General features: G+C 38.3%; 1 long non-coding RNA gene across 1 annotated transcript; it reads left to right on the forward strand.

Moving 5' to 3' along the window:
* Positions 1 to 25,441, forward strand: LOC122454599. Its single transcript, XR_006273446.1, has 3 exons — positions 1 to 60; positions 1,487 to 1,620; positions 23,893 to 25,441. It is a non-coding gene; the product is annotated as an uncharacterized LOC122454599 (long non-coding RNA).
* The last annotated feature ends 1,415 nt before the right edge of the window (positions 25,442 to 26,856 follow it).

The raw sequence follows: 26,856 nt of genomic DNA on the forward strand, positions 1-26,856 counted from the left end.
CACAGAGTTGGACACGACTGAAGTGACTTAGCAGCAGCAGCATATCCTTCTTTAAAAAAGGTAAATACTAAAAATACTTCTCGTAGTTAAAAGATCCAGCAGTTTATGTGTGTGCAGTTTAGGTTCAGTTCACTGAGATTTTATTATTTCAATGTATATTTTGAGATGCTTGCAATTGTTTCACAACTCTGACTTGTAGGGTTGCTTTTTGAAATTCTTTATTTTGTTTTATTATTTTTTAACTCTCTGGTTTGCAGTTTTAGGCTAATAATTTGCTGTACTGTCCTAGACTCACCCACCAGGTGATTAAATGAGAGTTAAAAGCAGGTGATTAAATAAGAGTTAAAAGTAGTATGTTTGTCCATGTGATTACACTATAAAAATAACATTATGACGCTTTGTTAAAATATCTAAGGATAAACATAAAAGAGGCTACACTTAAACAGAACAGAGTAAATTGAGTCCAAGATTTAGAGAAGTGCTGCAACTGATAACTTATTCAAGGTCAACTTTTAAAGCTGTCGCTTGGCCTTTTCTTCTCAGGCTTAAGCAGAAACAGCATATAATGAAAGTAGAGGGGGAGGAGATATTTTGTTCACATATGAAACTTGTTTATGTGTCTCTTTGGCTTCTAAACTTGAAATAGTTTGATTATTATATATTTATATTTTCAACTTGTTTCCCCATTGCATACTTAATATTTAATGGTGAGTATAACTGGAGAAATGTTTTGCTCTGATGGTGCTTTTTCATTCAAATCCTTTTAAACATGTCCTACCTGAAAATTTCTGTGCAAGGTTCTAGTTTCAGTAGACCACGTCTTGGCTAGTTGTAGCTAATCTAAAAGCAAAAGCAAAAAGAAAACTGGGAGACATCTAAGCTAGAATATCAGCAGAGGTTGATGTTATTAAGCTTGTACTATAGATCTCGTATGATTCACCCTAGAAACATTCACGTGGGCAACCCAAAAGTAGCGATATTGAATTAAGGAATCAAAAGCTAGGCTGAGATAGAGAAAAAGAAGGTTGAGGGCAGTGGATCCTTTCCCATATTCCTTGGCCATTATTCCATATGTTTACATGTTGTTGACTCTTCCAAACTCTCCTCAGAGCCATTTCCATGAAGAAACTATCAGAGAAAAACATCCTTAGAACACATCTCTTCCCATTTGATCACTAAATCAATATATACATTTAATGAGGATACCATAAGAGGTTGTCTTTCTGATTTGAAGTCTCAAAATCTCTTTGCTGTGGAGTTACCAATGAAAGCAGACTTGGGTGGGTAGAGGTGTCTCATCTGAGACCAACATAAAGGGGTTCAGAAAAGTTCATGAGGCTGAAGAACTTGGCTCAGGGATTCCTCCCCTTTAAGGAGACAATGGAGGGGCAGAGTTCTATAAAGAGAAAGAAGAGTAAACAGGCTTTTTGGAGGTTTTCCTAAGTAAGAACTTCCGCAAGTTTATGTCATTTCTTTGCAATTTCAGCGCCATCACCAAAGCGAAGTGATTCACCCTGAGATAATAACATTTCTGGCATCCACAATTCCATGAAATACCTGAGGCACAGGAGTTCTTGGGAGAAAGAATTTACCAGAGAAGTGGTTAAACAGAGCAATGAGGTAAATGGGGTAAATGCTAAGAAGTGCTTAAGGAATACCAGGATGTCTCTGTCTCTCTTCTCTGCTTGATTAACTCCCATTTATCCATCAGGTCTCTGTGTCCTTTAAGAGGTCATTCCTGAACCTGGGCATAATGATGGACGCTTGGTCCAGGTGCTCCTCAGGCATCCTGGGCTTACATCTGTTTAGTACCTTTCACTTTGTGAGTAACTTTGTCTCTACCAATAAACTGAGTGCTTCTTGACGACGTGGGATATACTTTTCTTTACCATTTATCTCCAGGAAAGATCACAGTGCCTAGTGCATAGTAGAGGCTTAATAAGTACTTGTTAACTGAACAAAACACTCAAGCAAAATGAGATCATTCTACCCACGATGGCACACAAACTTAATATCACATGTCTACATTGGTTGGTAGTGGCTCCCCAAAAGGAGGGGATAAGGACCTTGAAGGTGCAACAGAGCTCATTGGTAAATAGAACCTGCGTCAAGTAGTGATGTCTGAGGTATTGTGCCTGCTCAAAAGCTTATCTCTGATTTTGTTTACTATGAACAAAATAATGTCTTGAAGGAATGCCAGCCTTAGATTCCATGACATAGTTGGTTACAGTGAACATAAAACCTAAAGTGGACATGATATTCAGAAAACTGAAAATCAAATTAAAAAAGGCAGTAATGACAGTGACAGCAAATAAAAGTAAAGCTCACCGGGGCCGGGAGACTGCTATAGTTGTCTTGGTGGCAGCCCATGACTGTGCGCTCAACTTCCAACCAAAGATGTATGAAGTCACACACACGTATACACATGCATACACACGTGGATTCACACCAAAGTGGTTAGCAATGTTGAAAACTACAAAGAAGACTACAGGCCCAACTCATAGTATTTGAGGGGTTACAGCTTTGATGGGTTTGACACAGAGAACAATTCAGGAAAAAAAAAAAAATGGACCTGAGGGACAGCATGAAGTGGCTTTGGCTCAAGTCCAGTCTTTCCTGAGGAAAGGTCAGGCAGCTGACTCCTGAACTGCCAAGAGCCCTGCTCTCTTCTCCCCAAATAAGCTGACCACATGAGCTGTTCTCTTTTAATGCCTATTTGGAGACTTTACGTTGAGTCGGTAGTATGGTAGAGGGAAAAGAATGTAAAGAAGAGATGTCTGTATACTCATCCCAGGAACCTGTAAATATATTACCTTACATGGCAAAGAGGACATTGCAGATGTGATTAGATTAAGCATCTTCAGATGGAAAGATTTTCCTGAATCATCCATTGAGCCCAGTATAACCACAGGGTCTTTATATGTGAAAGAGGGAGGCGGGAGAATCAGAACCAGGGAAAGAGATATGACCAGGGGTCAGAGGTTACAATAATACAGGGCTGTGAGCCAGTGAATGCAGGCAATACCTAGAAGCTGTAACAGGAAAGGAAATGGATTCTCTCTTAGAGCCTTCAGGAGTGCAGCCCTACTGACTGAATTTGAGCCTGGATTTGAGTCTCCTGAGATGTGCTGTACACCTCTGACCTCCAGAACTGTACAATATATCTGTGTTGTTTTAAGCCACTAAGTTTGTGGCAATCTGTTACAGCAGCAGGGGGAAACTAATACTATATTCCATTAATGTTACTATTATTATTTTTCACAACCACAAATAATTGAGAAAGGTTTGCCAGACTAAGTCAATTACACAAAACTAAATAAGTACAGATTACAAAGTTCATAGCTTTAACTACACTTTTCTCTGAATGCTGCAAATGTTTATACCAAGGCAAAAACAATGACAAGAGTTATAATAAGTATTCCAGTCTTCCTGCTTTACTTTTGAAAAAAATGTATTTTCAAATGTTTGAAAAATAAATGAAACATGCAAAATACCCTCAATTTCCACATTTAAGCAGAAAATTGCCATTAGTGAGCTTGTGGTTATGCTGTTTGAATATTTTCTCCCTCTCACTAAGAACCTTCTCGTTCCCACGAGAACCCAGAGGCACCCAAGTCACATGGTGCTTTTTCCTGTAATATTTTGTCCTGTACAAACAATAGGATGCCAATTATCCAGCCTTAACATGATAAACAATAAGAAACTATGACAATTTTATTTTTGGTGAAATGATCCTATGAAATTAGAAGTTTGGAAAGAACCACATGCCTAAAAATCGTCCTGTTTATCTTCTTTTTTTCTTGTTTTCAGAGGGTTTGTCTCCACACCATCACATGCACCCAAGAAATAGTTTTTTGCTTTAAAAGGCAATGCTATAATCTTCTTCAGAAACTCTGTTTTCCCTCCACTCTCCCTACCTTCCTATATTCACATAATTTTTTTTTTACATAGACCAAACTCAACCTGCATGATGCAAGAGTTTAAAAATAGTTGTTTCACTGTATCTTAAGACAGTTTCCTCTTTATCAGTCCTCAAAGAAGAAATAACACTGGCATCTTTTCTCATTCTTCTCTTGTAGATACATATATAGGGCTACAAAATATATGGTAGATAGGGCACACGGCAGGCTTCTCTGGTGGCTCAGCATTAAAAAACCCACCCGCCAATGCAAGAAACGTGGGTTTGATCCATGAGTCAATAAGATCCCCTGGAGAAGGAAGTGGCAACCCACTCCAGTGTTCTTGCCTGGGAAATCCCATGGACAGAGGAGCCTGGTGGGCTACAGTCCATGGGGTTCCAAGAGTAGACACAACTTAGTGACTGAACCACCGCCCCCAGGGGAGGGCAGGTAGTTGATTGAAATATATTGTAAGTAGAGGGATTTCATCTATTCTTTTTTTTTTCCATTTATTTTTATTAGTTGGAGGCTAATTACTTTACAATATTGTAGTGGTTTTTGTCATACATTGACATGAATCAGCCATGGATTTACATGCATTCCCCATCCCGATCCCCCCTCCCACCTCCCTCTCCACCCGATTCCTCTGGGTCTTCCCAGTGCACCAGGCCCGAGCACTTGTCTCATGCATCCATCCTGGGCTGGTGATGTGTTTCACCCTAGATAATATACATGTTAAAGACCAATACAGTATACTAATGCATATATATGGAATTTAGAAAGATGGTAACGATAACCCTATATGCAAAACAGAAAAAGAGACACAAATGTACAGAACAGACTTTTGGACTCTGTGGGAGAGGGCGAGGGTGGGATGTTTCGAGAGAACAGCATCATCTATTCTTTAATGTTAGATTTTCTTCCTTTATTTTCAGTCAGTAACTGTGACTATTCTAAATAATACTTCTAATATATATATACATATGTATATATACATACACACAAACATATGTGTGCATGCACATGTATATGTTCTAATAATGCCTCTATTTCCTTGAAAATGATTTGGACTTCAAATCTGTGGCCTGGGGAGTTAGCAGTGGAAACTGAGATGATAACAAAAGGGTTCTACTGATCCTTTTTGGAGTCAGTTTGAATAGGCTTCCATTAATTCGAGCACCAAAGTGAGTTACAAATGAAATGAACTAGATATATCAGGTGTTTTCAATCCATGAATTCATGATGCTACTTCAAATATAAATGGCCACTGTTGAAAGATGCTGGTGAACCAAGTTATTATTTTGAAAACTTGTAAATAAAGAAAAAAAGTTGTTTATCCTATCTTTTCTATGTGAACTGTACCTCAGGGTAGCCAATTAGTGGTGAGTTTACTCCTCTCTTTATTGAAGTATTTGTTAGAATGTACAGTTCTTTTTCTAAGGAAACACATTTTCCAGTTCTCAAATTTTCCAGTTTGATGCATATTTTTGTGAATGTAATATTAATCACAGTTTAATTTTTTTAAACTGTTTCTGGTAATTCTACTACCTAAAACACCTGTGAGTATTTTTAGTTTTGGTCATGTTTCTTGGCATATTGTCCAACATTGTGTTTGAAAAGTTGCCACTCTTCCTTTTGAAGGGAGACACCCTGTTAATCTGACTAATTACCAACTGATCACCCTGTATTACTCACTCAGTTGACTTGTTTTCCCCCGGCTAGGGTGTGACCCTCTGGGGTTCAGATCAAGAATCTCAAGTCTGGTAAGACCCAGAACTCCATTCTTTGGGTCTCCCTAGCATTGTAAGAATGCTGAAAGTGCTACTTGGCTTTCCCGCTGCATTCACTTGGATTCTTGGATTCTTGCCCTGCACGTGTAAAGATGTGGCACCTGACTCAAGGGGAAAACCAGCAATGAGTGTTGAACTGACTGCTTTTCTTGTTCTCTCTTTGCCCAAGAATCTTAGCTTCTCAAGTCTTGGTTGTTTTAGCAGGTCTAAATTCCAACTTTTCTTTTCCCAGTCCAAGGAGATTCCAATCTCTGTTTCCTTGTCTGCCTCTTAGTAAGGGTCTCTGCCTACTTTTATATAACTTCTCAGACTCTGACTTTTGAAGCAGAACTGGCATATGCTGTCAAAGAAGTAGCAGCATGAAGAATGTTAAGCTTCCCTCAGTGAGCTTCCTTCCTAGGGGTCCTGACCCTTCAAGTCCTGCCTGCCCCCAAAACTCCCAAACAACAAGCATCAGAGGTGTATCTCATCCGTCTTTTCTAGTCCTTGGTAAGCTGGACTGTTTTGTTACAAGCTCCTCTGTTATAGCTGCAAGCAGAGGTTCTCACTGACTGGATACTGGCTGGTACTAAGGAATTATTCTTGATTATTTTAAGTCTATAATGGTATTATGATTATGTATGTTTTGAAAAGCATCCCTATCTTTTAAAGATAAAATATTGAAATGTTTGAAATACATAATAATGTTTTCTTCAAAACCACAATGAGGAGAATGAGTAGGTAAAGGATGTAGATTTGCTTAGAATTCATAACAGATGTAGATTTGCTTGAATTCATTGTTGAAGCTGAGTAATGGTCATATGGGAATAAGTCATAGTATTCTTTCTACCTTTTGTATATACTTAAAATTTCCTATAATTTTGTATATACTGAAAATTTCCTATAATTACAAAACACAATGAATAAATAACATGTGGCCTTTGTACTTTTCGCTTCCTTTCAACAGGCATGAACTTATCCTTTGGGAAATAGACTAACTTCTGTTTAAAAAAAAGAAAAAGCAATCCCATATTGAAAATAAAGAAATAGATTTTTTTTAACACAGAGGCAAACAACTGACTGCCTCTGTATTAAATAGGCTGACTCCATTACCTTTGCTGAACTCAAAGGGAATTTATGACCAAAAGAATAATATGTTGACGACTTGGAGAGCAGTGTGCACTGGACCTTAGGAGAGCACATGCATGGACGTGCACACACACACACACACACACACACACACACACACACCCAAACCCCTGCATCCAGTAGGCAGTCCAGGCAGAGCAGAAACAGCACAGGGTTGAGCTCCCGCTCTAGTTTACTGAGGGCTCTCATAGGTCACAGGGCTTCCCTGGTGCCTCAGTTGGTAAAGAATCCACCTGCCATGCAGGAGACCCTGGTTCAATTCTTGGGTTGGGAAGATGCCCTGGAGAAGGGATAAGCTACTCATTCCAGTATTCTTGGGTGTCCACTGTGGTTCAACTGGTAAAAGAATCTTCCTGTGATGCAGGAGACCTGGGTTCAATCCCTGGGTTGAAGATTCCCTGGAGAAGGGAAAATCTACCCACTCCAGTGTTCTGGCCTGGAGAATTCCATGGACTGTGCAGTTCATGGAGTCACAAAGAGTCAGACACGACTGAGTGACTTTCACTTCACTTTCTCATAGGTCACACAGTGGATCAAGAAAGAAGATAGCAAGGGATGTGGGTCCTGCCCTAATTTATTTTACAATTTAGTCACAATTAAAGATTATAATTAATTTGTGAAATTATACTCAGAAAAATTATGATGTTGCTTTCATTTCTTATTAATGAAGGGTTTCCCTGGTGACTAAGATGGTAAAGAATTTGCCTGTAATGTAGGAGACCTGGGTTCAATCCCTGGCTTGGAAAGATCCCATGGAGAAGAAAATTGCAACCCACTCCAATAGTCTTGCCTGGAGAATCCCATGGACAGAAGTGCCTGGTGGAGTGCAGTCCATGGGGTCGCAAAGAGTTGGACTTGACTAAACAACTAACTCTTTCACTTCACTATGGCATTGCTTTCATTTCTTATCAATAAACTGTCTTACTTTTCTGAACTTTCCTGTGGGATTTCAAATATTAAAAAATATACCTAAGAGGAGATACTCAGTGCAAATCCTGTTGGATTTTCCTCCTCCAAGTCTTCACTATATAGTATCCAAATATTAATAAAACTAGATGGAAACCAGTGTCAAGGAACTCCCATGAAATCAGGATGAGCTGTTAAGATGTGTCTTTCCTCACTGCTTGCTTCCTTCAGCCCCTGCTCATCCACCTAGCAGCAGTGGCTGGCATGAAGCCACCTGAGGGCTGGGCTGGACAATTGTCCTGGTTTACTGTATTTTAGGATGAATGTACCTGTCATTCTCCCATCTCACAGGGAAACTCAGGATTTGGGCAGAAATGTTTTGAAGTTGTATGGATTCTTTTCACCAGATAGAAATTACTAAAGTTTGTGGAAAGTTGTTGAGGTTGCCTACAGGTTTCTGTTTTTTTTTTTTTTTTAACTGTCTCTTTTTTGTTTTCTATTCTATTTAGTTTTATTATTTTTGTATACATGTGTGCATGCTAAGTTGCTTCAGTTTGTCCAACTCTTTGTGACCCTATGGATTGTAGCCAGCCAGGCTCCTATGTCCATGGAATTTTCCAGCTATGAATACTGAAGTGGGTTGCCGTGTTGTCCTCCAGGGTATCTTCCTGACTCAGTGATTGAACCCAGGTCTCTTATGGTCTCCTGCATTGGCAGGCAAATTCTTTACCGCTAATGTCACCTGGGAAGCCCCCATTTTGTATAACGTTGGTACTAAAAATATCATATTGAAGTATACAACAGATTGTAGAGTAAATGCAAAGCCAGCTATTTTTGTAGTCACATTTCAAATGGGGGATTATCATAATCCAAAACTGAAATGAGTGTAGTGGATTTAGCTAGTATTCTAAAGCTTCAAAATGAAAAGTTGCAGGAGCTAATTGAAAATATATTATGAGTTGTTGACTTTCTCAAGGCAGCTCTACTTCCAGTAACTGGTAACTAATAACTAGCAAGTTGTGAGTTTCTAACTTCCCATAAATGTATATATAATACATACATATAATGCATAGCAGTTTGAATATTCTTTTATATTCTATGACAAAGTTACGCAAAAGAACAGTGTGCAAAAAAAGCCCACTGACTGTTAAAATGGAATCTACAACTAGTAATTCTTATGACTTAGAAGACGATGCTTTTGGTATATCTTTGGAAATAACTGAAGGTATCCAGAAGACAGCAATCTCTGGTACTTAGATGTCAGAGGCTCTGGATTTTACTGTAAAACCTGCCACTGCAAGTGGTATGATCTTAATCAAGTGGGTACATTCTCTGTACCTCCATTTTCTTATCTTCAAAGTAAGTTAGATGAAATCTCCTTTAAAGTTTTATTTTAGCTTCGAATTCTATGATGTTATAATGTGCCATCAGTTATTCTAATGAAATAACTGTATGTTTGCTATAACTAGAAAATAGTCCTACAGAATGACATAGATTTTGGCAAAAGAATTAAGGTAAATAAAATTATGAAGCAGAAGATATTAAAAAGAGGTGTACAAAAAAGATCTTCATGACCCAGATAATCACAATGGTGTGATCTCTCACCTGGAACCAGACATCCTGGAATGCAAAGTCAAGTGGGCCTTCGCATCACTACAAACAAAGTTAGTGAAGGTGATGGAATTCCAGTTGAGCTATTTCAGATCCTAAAAGATGATGCTATGAAAGTGCTGCACTCAATATGCCAAAAAATTTGGAAAGCTCAGCAGTGGCCACAGGACTGAGAAAGGTCAGTTTTCATTCCAATCCCAAAGAAAGGCAATGCCAAAGAATGCTCAAACGACTACACAATTGCACTCATCTCACACGCTAGTAAAGTAATGCTCAAAATTCTCCAAGCCAGGCTTCACCAGTACATGAACCATGAACTTCCAGATGTTCAAGCTGGAATTAGAAAAGGTAGAGGAACCAGAGATCAAATTGCCAACGTCTGTTGGATCATTGAAAAAGCAAGAGAGTTCCAGAAAAACATCTATTTCTGCTTTATTGACTATGCCAAGGCCTTTGACTGTGTGGATCACAATAAACTGTGGAAAATTCTTCTAGAGATGGGAATACCAGACTACCTGACCTGCCTCTTGAGAAATCTGTATGCAGGTCAGGAAGCAACAGTTAGAACTGGATATGGAACAAAAGACTGGTTCCAAATAGGAAAAGGAGTACAAGTCAAGGCTGTATAATGTCACTGTGCTTATTTAACTTCTATGCAGAGTACATCATGAGAAATGCTGGGCTGGAGGAAGCACAAGCTGGAATCAAGATTGCCAGGAGAAATGTCAATAACCTCAGATATGCAGATGACACCACCCTTATGGCAGAAAGTGAAGAACTAAAGAGCCTCTTGATGAAAGTAAAAGAGGAGAGTGAAAAAGTTGGCTTGAGGCTCAACATTCAAAAAACTAAGATCATGGCATCCAGTCCATCACTTCATGGCAAATAGATGGAGAAACAGTGGAAACAGTGGCTGACATTATTTTTTGGGCTCCAAAATCACTGCAGATGGTACTGCAGCCATGAACTAAGAAGACGCTTGCTCCTTGGAAGAAAAGTTATGACCAACCTAGACAGCATATTAAAAAGCAGAGACATTACTTTGCCCACAAAGCTCCGTCTAGTCAAGGCTATGGTTTTTCCAGTGGTCATGTATGGATGTGAGAGTTGGCCTGTGAAGAAAGCTGAGTGCTGAAGAATTGATGCTTTTGAACTGTGGTGTTGGAGAAGACTCTTGAGAGTCCCTTGGTCTGCAAGGAGATCCAGCCAGTCCATCCTAAAGGAGATCAGTCCTGGGTGTTCATTGGAAGGACTGATGTTGAATCTGAAACTCCAATACTTTGGCCACCTTGTGCAAGGAATTGACTCATTTGAAAAGACCCTGATGCTGGGAAAGATTGAGGGCAGGAGGAGAAGGGGATGACAGAGCATGAGATGATTGGATGGCATCACTGACTCTATGGACATGAGTTTGAGTAAACTCTGGGAGTTGGTGAGGGACAGGGAGGCCTGGCGTTCTGCAGTCCATGGGGTCGCAAAGAGTCAGACACAACTGAGCGACTGAACTGTATGCACTGACCAGTTACAGTTAGTATTCAGCACTAATAGTAACAAATGAAAAAATATCTCATCTATTATATATGATGACCATAAGCTGGATACTGGGTTACATGCTTTACACACTTCTTTTACTTACATTCCATCATTATTCTATTATTATTCCTATTTTACAGATAAAAATCCCAGGAAAAGAAACGATTTGTAAATTATCTATTGTCACTCAGCTAGTATGTGGTAAAGCTGGAATTTGAACCATAGTTGATTTTCTTTAGATCCCGTGCTCAGTAGCCGTGATCCTTCATGGCCACCCTATAGTATTTTTGTATCTATGGCCTTTTATTCTTTTCTTATATATTTCATGAATCTGTAACACATGGTTTTGTCTAAAATATTTAATTAAAGTATTTTCAGTGTGTTTTAAGATTTGTAAAATGTTGTTGTACTCTTTGTTCTGTCATATAGTCAAATCAGTACTGAAATTGAGAAAAATAAGAAGTTCTTCTTTTTATTTTTATATGATCACGTAGAAACAGAGAAATTATCCAGTTGCCTAATGAATAGATTCTAGAGCTAGAGTTCCACTTTTTATTTATTTTTTAGTTTTTAGAGGTGCTTTTATTTATTTATTTTAAAATATTTTTATTTACTTATTTCACTTTACAATATTGTATTCATTTTGCCATGCATTGACATGAATCCACCATGGGTATACATGTGTTCCCCATCCTGAACCCCACTCCCACCTCCCTCCCCATCACATCCCTCTGGGTCATCCCAGCACACCAGCCCTGAGCACCCTGTCTCATGCATCAAACCTGGACTGGCTATTTGTTTCACATATAATAAGTTACGTATTTCAGTGCCATTCTCCCATATCATCCCACCCTCGCCCTCTCCCACAGAGTTCAAAAGATTGTTCAATACATCTGTGTCTCTTTTGCTGTCTCACATACAGGGTTATTGTTACCATCTTTCTAAATTCCATATATATGTGTTAGTATACTGTATTGGTGTTTTTCTTTCAGCTTGCTTCACTCTGTATAATATGCTCCAGTTTCATCCACCTCATTAGAACTGATTCAAATGTATTCTTTTTAATGGCTGAGTAGTATTCCATGGTGTATATGTACCACAGCTTTCTTATCCATTTGTCTGCTGATGGGCATCTAGGTTGCTTCCATGTCCTGGCTATTATAAACAGTGCTGCGATGAACATTGGGGTGCACGTGTCTCTTTTAATTCTGGTTTCCTTGGTGTGTATGCCCAGAAGTGGGATTGCTGGGTCATATGGCACTTCTAATTTCCAGTTTTTTAAGGAATCTCCACACTGTTTTCCATAGTGGCTGTACTAGTTTGCATTCCCACCAACAGTGTAAGAGGGTTCCCTTTTCTCCACACCCTCTCCAGAATTTATTGCTTGTAGACCTTTGGATAGCAGCCATTCTGACTGGCGTGAAGTGGTACCTCATTGTGGTTTTGATTTGCATTACTCTGATAGTGAGTGATGTTGAACATCTTTTCATGTGTTTGTTAGCCATCTGTATGTCTTCTTTGGAGAAATGTCTGTTTAGTTCTTTGGCTCACTTTTTGATTGGGCCATTTATTTTTCTGAAATTGAGCTGCAGGAGTTGCTTGTTTATTTTTGAGATTAATTCTTTGTTTCTTCATTTGCTATTATTTTCTCCCATTCTGAAGGCTGTCTTTTCACCTTGCTTATAGTTTCCTTTGTTGTGCAAAAGCTTTTAATTTTAATTAGGTCCATTTTTTAATTTTTGCTTTTATTTCCAATACTCTGGGAGGTGGGTCATAGAGGATCCTGCTGTGATTTATGTAGGATAGTGTTTTGCCTATGTTTTCCTCTAGGAGTTTTATAGTTTCTGGTCTTACATTTAGATCTTTAATCTATTTTGAGCTTATTTTTGTGTATGGTGTTAGAAAGTGTTCTAGTTTCATTCTTTTACAAGTGGTTGACCAGTTTTCCCAGCACCACTTGTTAAAGAGATTGTCTTTTCTCCATTGTATATTCTTGCCTCCTTTGTCAAAGATAAGGTGTCCATAGGTCCGTGGATTTATCTCTGGGCTTTCTATTTTGTTCCATTGATCTATATTTCTGTCTTTGTGCCAGTACCATACTGTACTCATTATTTTTTTCTATGGTACTGCTTGTAAACACAATAGTTTCTACAGCAAGGAGGAGAAACATAAACATGAAATTCATAAAAAATATATATATAATTGCCTTTCTCACCTATTAGTACATTTGAATTGTAGGACAGTTTCAATTAAGTTGAAAGAAATGAGATTCTCTCTCTTGATTTCAGAGATCAGTTTATCTGCATTGCTTATCTTCAGGGACATTGAAATGTGCTCTGAAGACAATGATGATGCAATGGTACTTATGTATTTTGATGGAAGACTAGGAGACCAAGAAGGTCAATTCTGACAAATATGTCACAGGCAGTACCATATAATACCCAAATAACAGGTCAGCTAAATAAATGGCCTTGTCAGTTGATAGAAAGAATTGATCAGTGAGGCAAAGCTCTAGAGTTCCAGATTTAGGAGCCCCTGTTGAACTACTATAGACTGTAGCCCTTGTTGAACTACTATGGACTGTCTGTTTAGTCTAATATTCCGGAGTAAGTAGCTCAATCACGTCACGCAGACTCTTCCCACTTGCTTTCTTCTTATAGTAGGGTCATTGTTTAATAACTTCCTGAAGGCTCACAATTTGCTAGTTAGTTTGCTGGTGGGAAGGGCTTCAAAGACTTAAAAATAATGTAGTCCTTGATCCAGAGGACTGTTTGGTTATCATAGAAGACAATCAAGAAGTCATAAAAGTTCCAGAAAGCTTTCTTTCACATGACAAAATTGAAAGCATAATGCACTTAAATGCTTTGAGAGTGTATTGAAGCACTCTGGGAAGACCTTGAATATGAATTAAAAAAACATACAAACCTTTCATGAAAACTTCAGACAATTATTCTACTCAGTTTTTCTGTGAATCTAAAACTACTCTAAAAAGTAAAATAACTTGAAAAAATTAAGACAAATATAATTTATGGAGAAAAATAAAATATGCAAGAAAAGAAAGGTAATCACTTTGTACTACCTGACCCAGCTCTGACTAGCATTTCATGTACGTAGTAATGTAGAAAGTGAATACTTACTATTACAAAATTGGAAAATAAATGTATTGGAAAGATGAAGAGATAGTAAATATGTGTCTATATAATAGGGAAATGTACAGTTCTGTTAAACATGTATTTATTTATTTTAAAAAATTATTTAAAAAGTTTTAAAACATATTAAAATTTATATAGTAAGGCTTTTAAAAGTATCTTTAGCATGTCCTCCCCTCTGAGATGTTCTCTACTGTTTGTCTTTTCTGTCCATGCACTGCTGTTAACTATGATTGTAACATATTTTGAATGTGAACATTGAGAAGTATAATAAAACATCGTTGCTCAGTTGCTAAGTTGTAAACTCAGGGAGATAATGAAGGGCAGGGAAGCCTGGTGTGCTGCAGTTCATGGGGTCCCAAAGAGTCAGACGTGAAAAAATAAAACATTGAGCTCCTGACAATTAAATCTTTTAAGGTTTTTGACTAGGTGAACATTGTGAAAAAATATGAGAACATATATAAATATTTTCTTAAGACTAACTATCCAAAAGCAAGTAACAGTATATTAATGCAGTTGTTTCTCAGTATCTGCTGGATATTGGTTCTAGGATATCCATTGGAAACCAAAATCCTTGAATGCTCAAGTCCCTTATGTTAAGTGGATTGTATTTGCATATAGCCTATGCACACCCTCCCACATACCTTAAGTCATTTCTAGATAACTTATAATACCTATAATATAGTGTTAGTGGCTCAGTTGTGTCTGACTCTTTGTGACCCCATGGACTGTAGCCTGCCAGGCTCCTCTGTCCATGGATTTCCCAGCAAGAATACTGGAGTGGATTGCCATTCCCTTCTCCATGGGATCTTCTTGACCAAGGGACTGAACCCGTCTCCTTTATTTGCAGGCAGATTTTTTACCATCTCAGCTACCAGGGAAGTCCTTTATAATACCTAATACGATGTGAATGATATGTGTGCATGCATGCGCAGTCACTCAGTTATGTCTGACTCTTTGTGATCCCATGGACTGTAGCCTGCCAGAGTCCTCTGTCCTTGGAATTTCCCAGGCAAGAATACTGGAGTGGGTTGCCATTTCAAATAGTTATAAATACAATATAAATGTTATGTAAATAGTTGTGGAAGCACACAGCAAATTCAGTTTTGCTTTTTGGAACTTTCTAGATTTCTTTTTTCAAAGATCATTTTTGATCTATAGTTGGTTGGATACTGAAGGCCAAGTGTACTACTATTATTTTCCAGGATGCTTTTGAATTAAAGAAGGTAATTTCCCTTATTAAATAAAAAGTTTGGCCAGTTGCTTGATTAGGTCTGGCTCAAAAAAAAAAAAAAAAAGTTTTGGCTTACCCACGAATAACAATGATAATAAGAATTATGAGATACATACTATGTAAGAGGTTCCCACAGAGTGTCCTAAAAACCCAGAAGAGAATAAAAATCTCTCCCAGTGTTAGGTGATGAAGGAAGATTAAATGGAGCACGTGATTTGCATGGAGTTTGTGCTCATACAATGAATATAGAAAGCATTATATTATCTTCCATATCTTTGTGACATTGCCTCCTCTAATCTACCTTCTTTCATATGTTTTATTTTTGCTGTTTTGCTTTTTCACTTTGATGTTTTAGGTATAGATTCCTTTTATTCTGCTTTTTAGAATTTATTGTCCTTCCTGGAACTATAGTCTGAGTCCTTCACCAATTCCAAAATATTTAGTCATCATCATTTCAAATATAGTCTTCCTACTGCTGCCATGGGAAACTCCAATAGACATATTTTAAACTCTTCCTTCTTATCTTCCATGCTTTTAGTTTGAAAATTTCACTTTGTCCCTTTTGGTTTCAATGCAGGAGTTTTATTTCAGCTTATTTATATCAATTTGTTACTGCTACATAGCAAACCACCCCAAAATCCAGTGGCTTAGAACAACAAGCATGTATTTCTGCTCTTGAACCAGGTCAGCAGACTGATCTTCTGGGCTTGATTGGGCTCACTTACACGTTACAAACATCTGTGGGTTGGCTTTGTGGCTTTGCTGATTTTGCTGGTTTCAGCCAAAATGTCTGGGGCCTCGTCTAGCGAGTCAGTTCTGCTCCAGGTATCTCTCCTTCTCCAGTAGGCAAGGCCATGAATGTTTGTGTTGTGGTGACAGGGTTACAATAGAACAAACAGAAGCCCACAAGGCCTATTCAGCCCTGGACTAACATGAGCACATTATCAGGTTTCATTATTACTTTTGGAAGCCCTTGGCATTTTTTCCTTTGTGGGTCGTATGTCATAAAAAAGTATTAAAAACTGTGTTTTATAACTGCCTTGGAATAAAGATGAATTGAATCTAGACTGGATTTATTACTATTACTATATATTCATTATTTGATTTCTGTTTATTCTGGTTTTAAAAGAAATTAAGATTAAACACTTTTATGAGCCTCTAAATGTATTGTGGACTCTCAATATTGTGACCACCAAAACTAATGGATAAGTCAGGCCTGCACACCATTACTTCTACACAAGCCCAGCCTGTAAGACTGGAAATAGACTCCACCATTTGGTGAGAGGATCTGCAAGTTATATAGCACAGGGTGTTGTAAATTATAGGGAGGGATGAAGCATTAAGTCCATTTCATAATCAATTTACCACATCAATTCTCTCATTCTGTAAATTTAATCTATCTAGTTCATCTGCTTTTTTTGTTTTTCACTTGATGTTTTGTTTCCCCAAATATTTGTAGCATACTTATTTTGTACTTTGATTTTGATAATTAGAATACCTAAAGTGCTTTCAAATTTAATTTTCGAATCTAGTTTTCATTTCCACTAGCGCTTCCTCTTCAGGGTTTTTTTGGGGGGAAAGCATAATTTGGCAACTTTAGTTTGATATATTCTACTTTGCTTTGTAAGATACTTAGGATATTAAGCTTAGAATTATGTGAAGCTTATTTCTTGCTTTGGAGTTGTTTTGTTTACACATTTTTTTCTTTTTATTGAAGTATAGTTGATTTACAATGTTGTGTTAGTTTTAGGTGTGTAGAAAGTGATTCAGATATATATGAAAAAGAATATCTATCTATAAATACATAGATATTCTTTTTCAGATTCTTTTCCCTTATAGGTTATTACAAAATATTGAGTGTAGTTCTCTGTGCTATAAGTAGGTTCTTGCCGATTATCTATTTTAGGTACAGTAGTGTGTATATGTTAATCTCAAACTCCTAATTTATCTGCCCCCACCCCCCAATTTGGGTTACACATTGACTAAGTAGGTAATGAGCTTTCAACTGCCAATTCACAAGAATGCAGTTAATTCTCAGGGAAGATGATTTTCCTCACCTGGAACTGAGGCAGAGGGTTAAGTTTGTTTGACATCCTTTTTTTTTTTTTTTCTTTCAGAAGCAGGTAATTTTTTCTTTGGATTACTTAAAGGGCCCAAGGCCTTTCCCCCACTTTTCCTGAATAATTCTAGGAAACAGAGCACTAAATTTTTATTATTGACAAATACTCCTTAGATAAACCCATCTTTTCTGAGCTTGCCCACCACTATAGTTTAAGCTTTTTTTTTGTCCAAAGGACAGTCTGTTTCCTGTAAGCTTGACTTAAAAAAAAAAAAAGCAAACTAAAACAAAGACTTTGTTGTATTGTTTCTATCATTTTTGGTGTTCTATAATTGGACGTTTTAAACACATATAGTCTTCTGCAGTACTTTAAATAAAATTCAGCCGTAAATGTTTTAAAACATATAAGCAAATAAAACTTAATGAACAAATAAATTCGACAGCTGCAAGGTAGAATTGAATAATAGAAAGTAGAGTGGAGCCAAAAGAAACTATTGCTAGGAACTCAGGCTAAAATGCTCCTTGACTTCTTTGCAGACCTTGGTATCTCTTCTCTCCTGATGTTTTGGTCTTTTCATACATATCGGGGTAGTCAGTGTCCCCATTTCTTCCATATACCTCCCTCTGTTATAACTCAATCTGCTTCCCCTGTGTGTGGTAGTTTGGGGATATATTATGCCTCATTAAATCTTTTTGACCTATATCTTTTCCCAGAATTTTATTTTACTCTATATTGATAAGAAAATAAAAATAAAAATTAGTAAGAAAAGTTCTTTTTCTTTGCTTGTGATTGAAAATGGATTAATGTACATCTAGAGGAAAAATGTGAATTTAAATCCTTTTTTTGGACATTTAATTACATGTGCTTTCAAGGTTATTCATATTCTGAAGGTTCTTGCTTTACTTACATCACAAAACCTTTCTTATATATATTAAGGTCATATTATAAAGCATACATAGAAGTACTTTGTGAATTCTGATGTACTAAGTAACAAGAAGACAATATTACTATTTACCACCACCTATTCAATTCAACTCTCTTGCTTTTTCGATGATCCAGCGGATGTTGGCAATTTGATCTCTGGTTCCTCTGCCTTTTCTAAAATCAGCTTGAACATCTGGAAGTTCATGGTTCACATATTGCTGAAGCCTGGCTTGGAGAAATTTGAGCATTACTTTACTAAAGTGTGAGATGAGTGCAATTGTGTGGTAGTTTGAGCATTCTTTGGCATTGCCTTTCTTAGGGACTGGAATGAAAACGGACCTTTTCCAGTCCTGTGGCCACTGCTGAGTTTTCCAAATTTGCTGGTATATTGCGTGCAGCACTTTCACAGCATCATCTTTCAGGATTTGAAATAGCTCAACTGGAATTCCATCAGCTCCACTAGCTTTGTTTGTAGTGATGCTTTCTAAGGGCCACTTGACTTCACATTCCAGGATGTCTGGCTCTAGATGAGTGATCACACCATCATGGTTATCTGGGTCATGAAGATCTTTTTTTGTACATTTCTTCTGTGTTTTCTTGCCATCTCTTCTTAATATCCTCTGCTTCTGTTAGGTCCATACCATTTTTGTCCTTTATTGAACTCATCTTTGCATGAAATGTTCCCTTGGTATCTCTGATAGTCTTTCCTACTGTGTTGTTTTCCTCTATTTCTTTGCACTGATCACTGAGGAAGGCTTTCTTATGTCTCCTGGCTATTCTTGGGAACTCTGCATTCAAATGGATATATCTTTCCCTTTCTCCTTTGCTTTTCGCTTCTCTTCTTTTCACAGCTATTTGTAAGACCTCCTCAGACAACCATTTTGCATTTCTTTTCCATGGGGATGGTCTTAATCCCTGTCTCCTGTACAGTGTCATGAACTTCCATCCATAGTTCATCAGGCACTCAGTCTATCAGATCTAGTACCTTAAATCTATTTCTCACTTTCACTGTATAATCATAAGGAATTTGATTTAGGTGATACCTGAATGGTATAGTGGTTTTCCCTACTTTCTTCAATTTAAGTCTGAATTTGGCAATAAGGAGTTCATGATCTGAGCCACAGTCAACTCCCGGTCTTGTTTTTGCTGACTGTATAGAGCTTCTCCATCTTTGGCTGCAAAGAATATAATCAATCTGATTTCTGTGTTGACCATCTGGTGATGTCCATGTGTAGAATCTTCTCTTGTGTTTTTGGAAGAAGGTGTTTGCTATGACCAGTGCATTCTCTTGGCAAAACTCTGTTAGCCTTTGCCCTGCTTCATTCAGTACTCCAAGGTCAAATTTGTTTGTTACTCCAGGTGTTTTGACTTCCTACTTTTACATTCCAGTCCCCTATAATGAAAAGGACATCTTTTTTGGGTTTTAGTTCTAAAAGGTCTTGTAGGTCTTGATAGAACCATTCAACTTCAGCTTCTCCAGCGTTACTGGTTGGGGTATAGGCTTGGATTACTGTGATATTGAATGGTTTCCCTTGGAAACAAACAGAGATCATTTGTCATTTTTGAGATTGCATCCAAGTACTGCATTTTGGACTCTTTTGTTGACCATGATGGCTACTCCATTTCTTCTAAGGGATTCCTGCCCACAGTAGTAGATATAACGGTCATCTGAGTTAAATTCACCCATTCCAGTCCATTTTAGTTCACTGATTCCTAGATTGTTGACATTCACTCTTGCCATCTCCTGTTTGACCACTTCTAATTTACATTGATTCATGGACCTAACATTCCAGGTTCCTATGCAATATTGCTCTTTACAGCATCGGACCTTGCTTCTATCACCAGTCACATCCACAACTGGATCATCAAAAAAGCAAGAGAGTTCCAGAAAAACATCTATTTCTGCTTTACTGACTATGCCAAAGTCTTTGACTGTGTGGATCACAATAAACTGTGGAAAATTCTGAAAGAGATGGGAATACCAGACCACCTGACCTGCCTCTTGAGAAATGTATATGCAGGTCAGGAAGCAACAGTTAGAACTGGACATGGAACAACAGACTGGTTCCAAAGAGGAAAAGGAGTACATCAAGGCTGTATGTTGTCACCATGCTTATTTAACTTATATGCAGAGTACATCATAAGAAATGCTGGGCTGGAAGAAGCACAAGCTGGAATCAAGATTGCTGGGAGAAATATCAATAATCTCAGATATACTGATGACACCACCCTTATGGCAGAAAGTGAAGAGGATATAAAAGCCTCTTGATGAAAATGAAAGAGGAAAGTGAAAAAGTTGGCTTAAAGCTCAACATTCAGAAAACTAAGATCATGGCATCCAGTCTCATCACTTCATGGCAAATAGATGGGGAAACAGTGGAAACAGTGTCAGACTTTATTTCTTTGGACTCCAAAATCACTGGAGATGGTGATTACAGCCATGAAATTAAAAGATGCCTACTCCTTGGAAGGAAAGTTATGACCAACCTAGATAACATATTAAAAAGCAGAGACATTACTTTGCCAACAAAGGTTCGTCTAGTCAAGCCTATGGTTTTTCCAGTGGTCATGTATGGATGTGAGAGTTGGACTGTGAAGAAAGTTGAGCACTGAAAAATTGATGCTTTTGAACTGTGGTGTTGGAGAAGACTCTTGAGAGTCCCTTGGACTTCAAGGATATCCAACCAGTCCATCCTAAAGGAGATCAGTCCTGGGTGTTCACTGGGAGGACTAATGCTGAAGCTGAAACTCCAGTACTTTGGCCACCTGATGCAAAGAGTTGACTCATTGGAAAAGACCCTGATGCTAGGAGGGATTGGAAGCAGGAGGAGAAGGGGACAACAGAGGATGAGATGGCTGAATAGCATCACCGACTCTATGGACATGAGTTTGAGTAAACTCTGGGAGTTGGTGATGGACAGGGAGGCCTGGCTTGCTGCAATTCATGGGGTCACAAAGAGTCGGACACGACTGAGTGACTGAATTGAACTGAACTGATTCAATTCAACAGAGATACAACTATAAAAATAATAACAAAAATAATATGACAAAAATAACCCTTACTTTCAAAGTATTCACTTTGCAGTTCAGAATATAAGATGTAAACTCACAGATGGCCAGGCATGTGCTTGGTGTGCACTAGGAGCGGAGAATGAGGTCTGGTGCTGGCATGGAGTGGAGAATAGTCACAGTGTTCCAACTGGGAGGTGATGGAAGTTTTCACTAAGTGATAAGACCAGAGCAAAATCCTTTTGGGAAAGGAGGGATCCCTAGGCAGGTGATTTTAGAAAGACAGAGTAGATTTAACAAAGATTTTATGAAATAAAAATGTCTTAAAAACAGCATCAAAGAAGAAAACAATTCTTTTTCAGTCTGGATGAACCTATTTGAGCACAGGGAAAGAGACACAGATAGAAGACACACATGTGGACGCAGAGGTGGGGGAGAAGGGGAGCGTGTGACGAATTGGGAGGTTAAGATCGACATATATACACTACCGTATAAAATATATAGCTAATGGGAAATTGCTATATAGCACAGGGAGCTCATCTGGGTGCTCTGTGATGGCCTAAATGGGTGGGGTTGTGGGAATCGAGTGGGAGGGAGGTCTAAGAGGGAGGGAATATATGCATACATATAACTGATTCACTTCATTATACAGCAGAAACTAACATAGTATTGTATGGCAATTATACTCCAAACAAAAAAGAGTAAAACAAAGACCTCCAGAACAAAACCAGCAACAACAACAACAAAAATCAAGTCTAACCTATTAACTTACCAGGCAAGAGAACACAGAACAGTGACAAATTCAATTCACTGAGTCATTTGCTGAAGGAGAAAATCAGTGGTCTTTATATGCTAGAGAGAGGAGTACATAATTACATTAAACATAGAAATGAGAGGGCAGGGTAAGTCCATAAGTGTGTGTACACTTGGTTAAAATAGTCTCATTTTTCATTTTTCCAGAAAGTGTCTGCAATTAGGTTCAGTAAAATCTGGCATCTGGGTCACTCAAAGTTCAGGGAAACGTCAGTTGTTTAGAGCCAGCTGCGGTAAAATACAACAATCAGTTCTGATATCTCCTAGGCAAGTGCTGCTGGAAGTGGAAAATTTTTATTTACATTGGCTTGAGGCAGATGTCATATATAAAAGAGTTGAAACTGGGCTGCAGACTCTGCCTTATAGCTCAGAACGTGGTCTGTGGACCAAGCACAGGTGTTAGTTACCTGGGTCCTTGCTGAGGTACAGATTCTTAGACAACCCTCCCACCGCCACACCAGTTCAGAACTGAGTCAGAACCTGCATTTTAGTAGGGTCCAAAGGTTTTTCCATGTGTACCTTAAGAAGAAACAGCAGCTTTAAAACAAGGTTCTAGAATAGTGGTTCTCCAACTTTGATGAGTAACAGAATCAACTGGAGAGACAAAGTTCTAGACTAACTGAGGTAGAATAGGCTTCAGATCAGTTCAGTTCAGTCACTCAGTCATGTCCAGCTCTTTGTGACGCCATGGACTGCAGCACACCAGGCCTCCCTGACCATCACCAACTCCCAGAGTTTACTCAAACTCATGTCCATGGAGTCGGTGATGCCGTGCAACTATCTCATCCTCTGTCGTCCCCTTCTCCTCCCGCCTTTAATCTTTCCCAGCATCAGGGTCTTATCAAATGAGTCAGTTCTTTGCCTCAGGTGGCCAAAGTACTGGAGCTTCAGCTTCAGTATCAGTCCTTCCAATTCCTTCAGGACTGATTTCCTTTAGGATGGACTGGTTGGATCTCCTTGCAGTCCAAGGGACCCTCAAGAGTTTTCTCCAACACCACCCTTCAAAAGCATCCATTCTTTGGCACTCAGTTTTCTTTACAGTCCAACTCTCACATCCATACATGACTACTGGAAAAACCATAGCTTTGACCAGACGGACCTTTGTGGGCAAAGTAATGTCTCTGCTTTTTAATATGCTGTCTATGTTGGTCATAACTTTTCTCCCAAGGAGCAAGCGTCTTTTAATTTCATGGCTGTAGTCACCATCTGCAGTGATTTTGGAGCCCCCCAAAAATAAAGCCTGCCACTGTTTCCACTGTTTCCCCATCTATTTGCCATGAAGTAATGGGACCGGATGCCATGATCTTAGTTTTCTGAATGTTGAGCCTCAAGCCAACTTTTTCACTCTTCTCTTTCACTTTCATGGAGGCTCCTTAGTTCTTCTTCGCTTTCTGCCATAAGGGTGGTGTCAGCTGCATGTCTGAGGTTATTGATATTTCTCCCAGCAATCTTGATTCCAGCTTGTGCTTCATCCAGCCCACGGTTTCTCAAGATGTACTCTGCATATAAGTTAAATAAGCAGGGTGACAATATACAGCTTTGACATACTCCTTTCCCTCTTTGGAACCAGTCTGTTCCATGTCCAGTTGTAACTGTTTCTTCCTGACCTGCATACAGGTTTCTCAAAAAGCAGGTCAGGTGGTCAGGTATTCCCATCTCTTTAAAAATTTTCCACAGTTTGTTGTGATCCACACAGACTTTTGTATTTTTATGAGGTTCCTCAGGAGATTCTGATACTGACCAAAGCTAAAGAACCATCATTTTTTAACATGCTTTTCTTATAAGCTCAAAATCTGCACACATTAAAGAGCTGTTTTCTCCTGCTTGCTATTGCAGAGGACATGGGTTTGATCTCAGCTCTGGGAAGATTCCATGTGCTGTGGGCCAACTAGGCCCATGCAGCACAACTACTGAACCTGTGACTGCAACCACTGAAGCCTGCATACCCGAGAACCTGTGAAACCGAGAAGCCACTGTAATGAGAAGCCCTTACACAGGAATGAAGAGTAGCCCCTGCTCACCTCAACCAGAAGAAGCCCACTCACAACAACAATCAAAGAAGACCCAGCACAGTCAAAAATAAAATGAATAAATAAATAAATAGTAAAAAGAGATATATTCACTTCAAAACTCGGGTTGTATTACAGAATCAAACCATATGTGCTGTTTTCACTGGAACTCATTCAATACAATAACAATCATGAGGATTTTATGACACCTGGAATTTCAGTAACCTGATAGCATATTTAGCACATGGTACGATCATTCATTTTTTTCTGTATATGAAAAAAATACTGTATCTGTGAGAACATTCCAGTGAGGATTATCTACTAAGAAACAGAGATTCCCAGGTCTTTGTTAATGGTGGAAATAGCTCTGATAACTATTTACTGGAGCAGGGAAAAGACTAAAGTTTAGCTTATATTTATGAGATTTCTTCAGGTGTTATGTATCAAGTCATAATACTTTTTTGTTTAACAAATTAGAAATTTCCTCTTTCAGTTGATAAAAGCTGGCTTTTGTTCTCAAGGTTTCTTTTACAAAAAGGTGAATTTTGGTGCGTCATACTTAAAATCCTAACCAAAAACTGACAAGTTTTCTTCCCACCAACTTCTCTCTGGGGCACCCTGATGTCGGCATCAGGAAGAGTGAGGTCATGTGCTTTTAATAAACCCAAATGCCATCAAATATAGGAAATCATTTGGCATTTCCTTTACTGGATACAAAACCTTACCTTTATTAGTCATTTAATTATGAGTTCAGCAATGAATTTGTGATGTGGAAGAACAATATTCATTAATAATTAGGGAAATGAGCAATGCACAAAATTTTCTAATAGGTCCAACCCTTCTTTTTCCTGCATGGTAAATGTTTGTGAAGGAAATATGCTTTAATAAGATAAGAGGTTTCAGTAGAGGCATATTTATTACTTCTCCCTGAGTGGACTCAACATGAAACTGGCAACTGTTTTAAAAAAATACATTTAATCCCAGATCATTATTATTACATACTGCTTACAGTATAAAGTCCTCAGCTTGCTTTTGAAAGCATTATGACAAAGGCCCTCATTTTGTGCTTGAGGAAAATGTGAAGCCAAACAGTTAGAGGAACCTAACCGTTTACAGATCTGAGAGTCAAAGATAGTTTTTCTGGCTTTTAATGCAAAGATTGCTTCAATAAACCTTTGAGCATTTGATTTTATCTGAAAAAATTTGTAAAAAGAAGCTAGGATATTCTAAAGAAGAATAAAAAGCTTTAAACGTGTGTATAATTTGGAATTCAGTAATTCCTTATCAAGGCCTTTATCCTAAAGAACCACTCAGTAATATGTATAACTATACTTGTAGAACAATATTTATTGCAATGCTGTGAAACAGTTTAATAAAGCTGGATTATGTTAAATTGTAAACAATTTAGAAGGAAATTGAGCTTTCTTCTATATGTGAGTTCACATATAAATTTTTTTTTTTTTTTCTGTTGTTGTTCAGTCATTAAGTCATGTTCAATTCTGTGTAACGCCATGGACTACAGCATGCCAGGCTTCCCGGTCCTTTACTTTCTCTCTGAGTTTGCTCAAACTCATGTCCATTGAATCAATGATGCCATCCAACCATCTCATTCTCAGTTGCCCCCTTCTCCTCCTGCCCTCAGTCTTTCCCAGCATCAGGGTCTTTTCCAGTGAACTGGCTCTTCAAATCAGGTGGCCAAAGTATTGGAGCTTCATCTTCAGCATCAGTCTTTCCAGTAAATAGTCAGGGTTGATTTAATTTAGGATTGACTGGTTTGATCTCCTTGCTGTTCAAGGGGCTCTCAAGAGTCTCCAACACCGCAGTTCAAAAGCATCAATTCTTCGGCGCTCAGCTTTCTTTATAGTCCAACTTTCACATCCATACAAGACTACTGGAAAAACCATAGCTTTGATTAGACAGACCTTTGTTGGCAAAGTGATGTCTCTGCTTTTTAATATGTTGTCTAGGTTTGTCAAAGCTTTTCTTCCAAGGAGCGTGTTTTAATTTCCAGGCTACAGTCACCCTTCACAGCGATTTTGGAGCCCAAGAAAATGAAATCTGTTACTATTTTCACTTTTTCCCCAACTGTTTGCCATGAAGTGATGGGACCAGATGCCATGATCTTTGTTTTTTGAATGTTGAGTTTTAAGGCAGTTTTTTCACTCTCTTCTTTCACGTTCATCAAGAGACTCTTTAGTTCTTCACTTTCTGCCATTAAAGTGGTATCATCTGCATATCTGAGGTTGTTGATATTTCCCCTGGCAATCTTGATTCCAGCTTGTACTTCATCCAGCCCAACATTTCACATGTTGTACTCTGCATATAAGTTAAGTAAGCAGGGTGACAGTATACAGCCTTTACATACTCTTTTTCCAACTTTTAACCAGTCCACTGTTCCCTTTCTGGTTCTAACTGTTGCTTCTTGACCTACATACAGGTTTCTCAGGACACGGGTAAAGTCTGGGTCTGGTATTCCCATTTCTTTAACAATTTTCCACAGTTTGTTGTGATCCATACAGTCAAAGGCTTTAGTGTAGTCAATGAGACAAAAGTGAATGTTTTTCTGGAATTCCCTTGCTTTGCCTATGATCCAGCAGATGTTGGCAACTTGATCTCTGGTTCCTCTGCCTTTTCTAATCCAGCTTGTACATCTGGAAGTTCTCAGTTCATATACTGCTGAAGCCTGGCTTGAAGAAAGTTGAGCATTACCTTGCTAGTATGTGACATAAATGCAGTTGTATGTAATTTGAACATTCTTTGGCATTGCCTTTAGTCAATGATTTAAGGTCAG

The sequence above is a fragment of the Cervus canadensis genome, chromosome 16 (genome assembly GCF_019320065.1).
Source record: "Cervus canadensis isolate Bull #8, Minnesota chromosome 16, ASM1932006v1, whole genome shotgun sequence".
Classification (NCBI taxonomy): domain Eukaryota; kingdom Metazoa; phylum Chordata; class Mammalia; order Artiodactyla; family Cervidae; genus Cervus; species Cervus canadensis.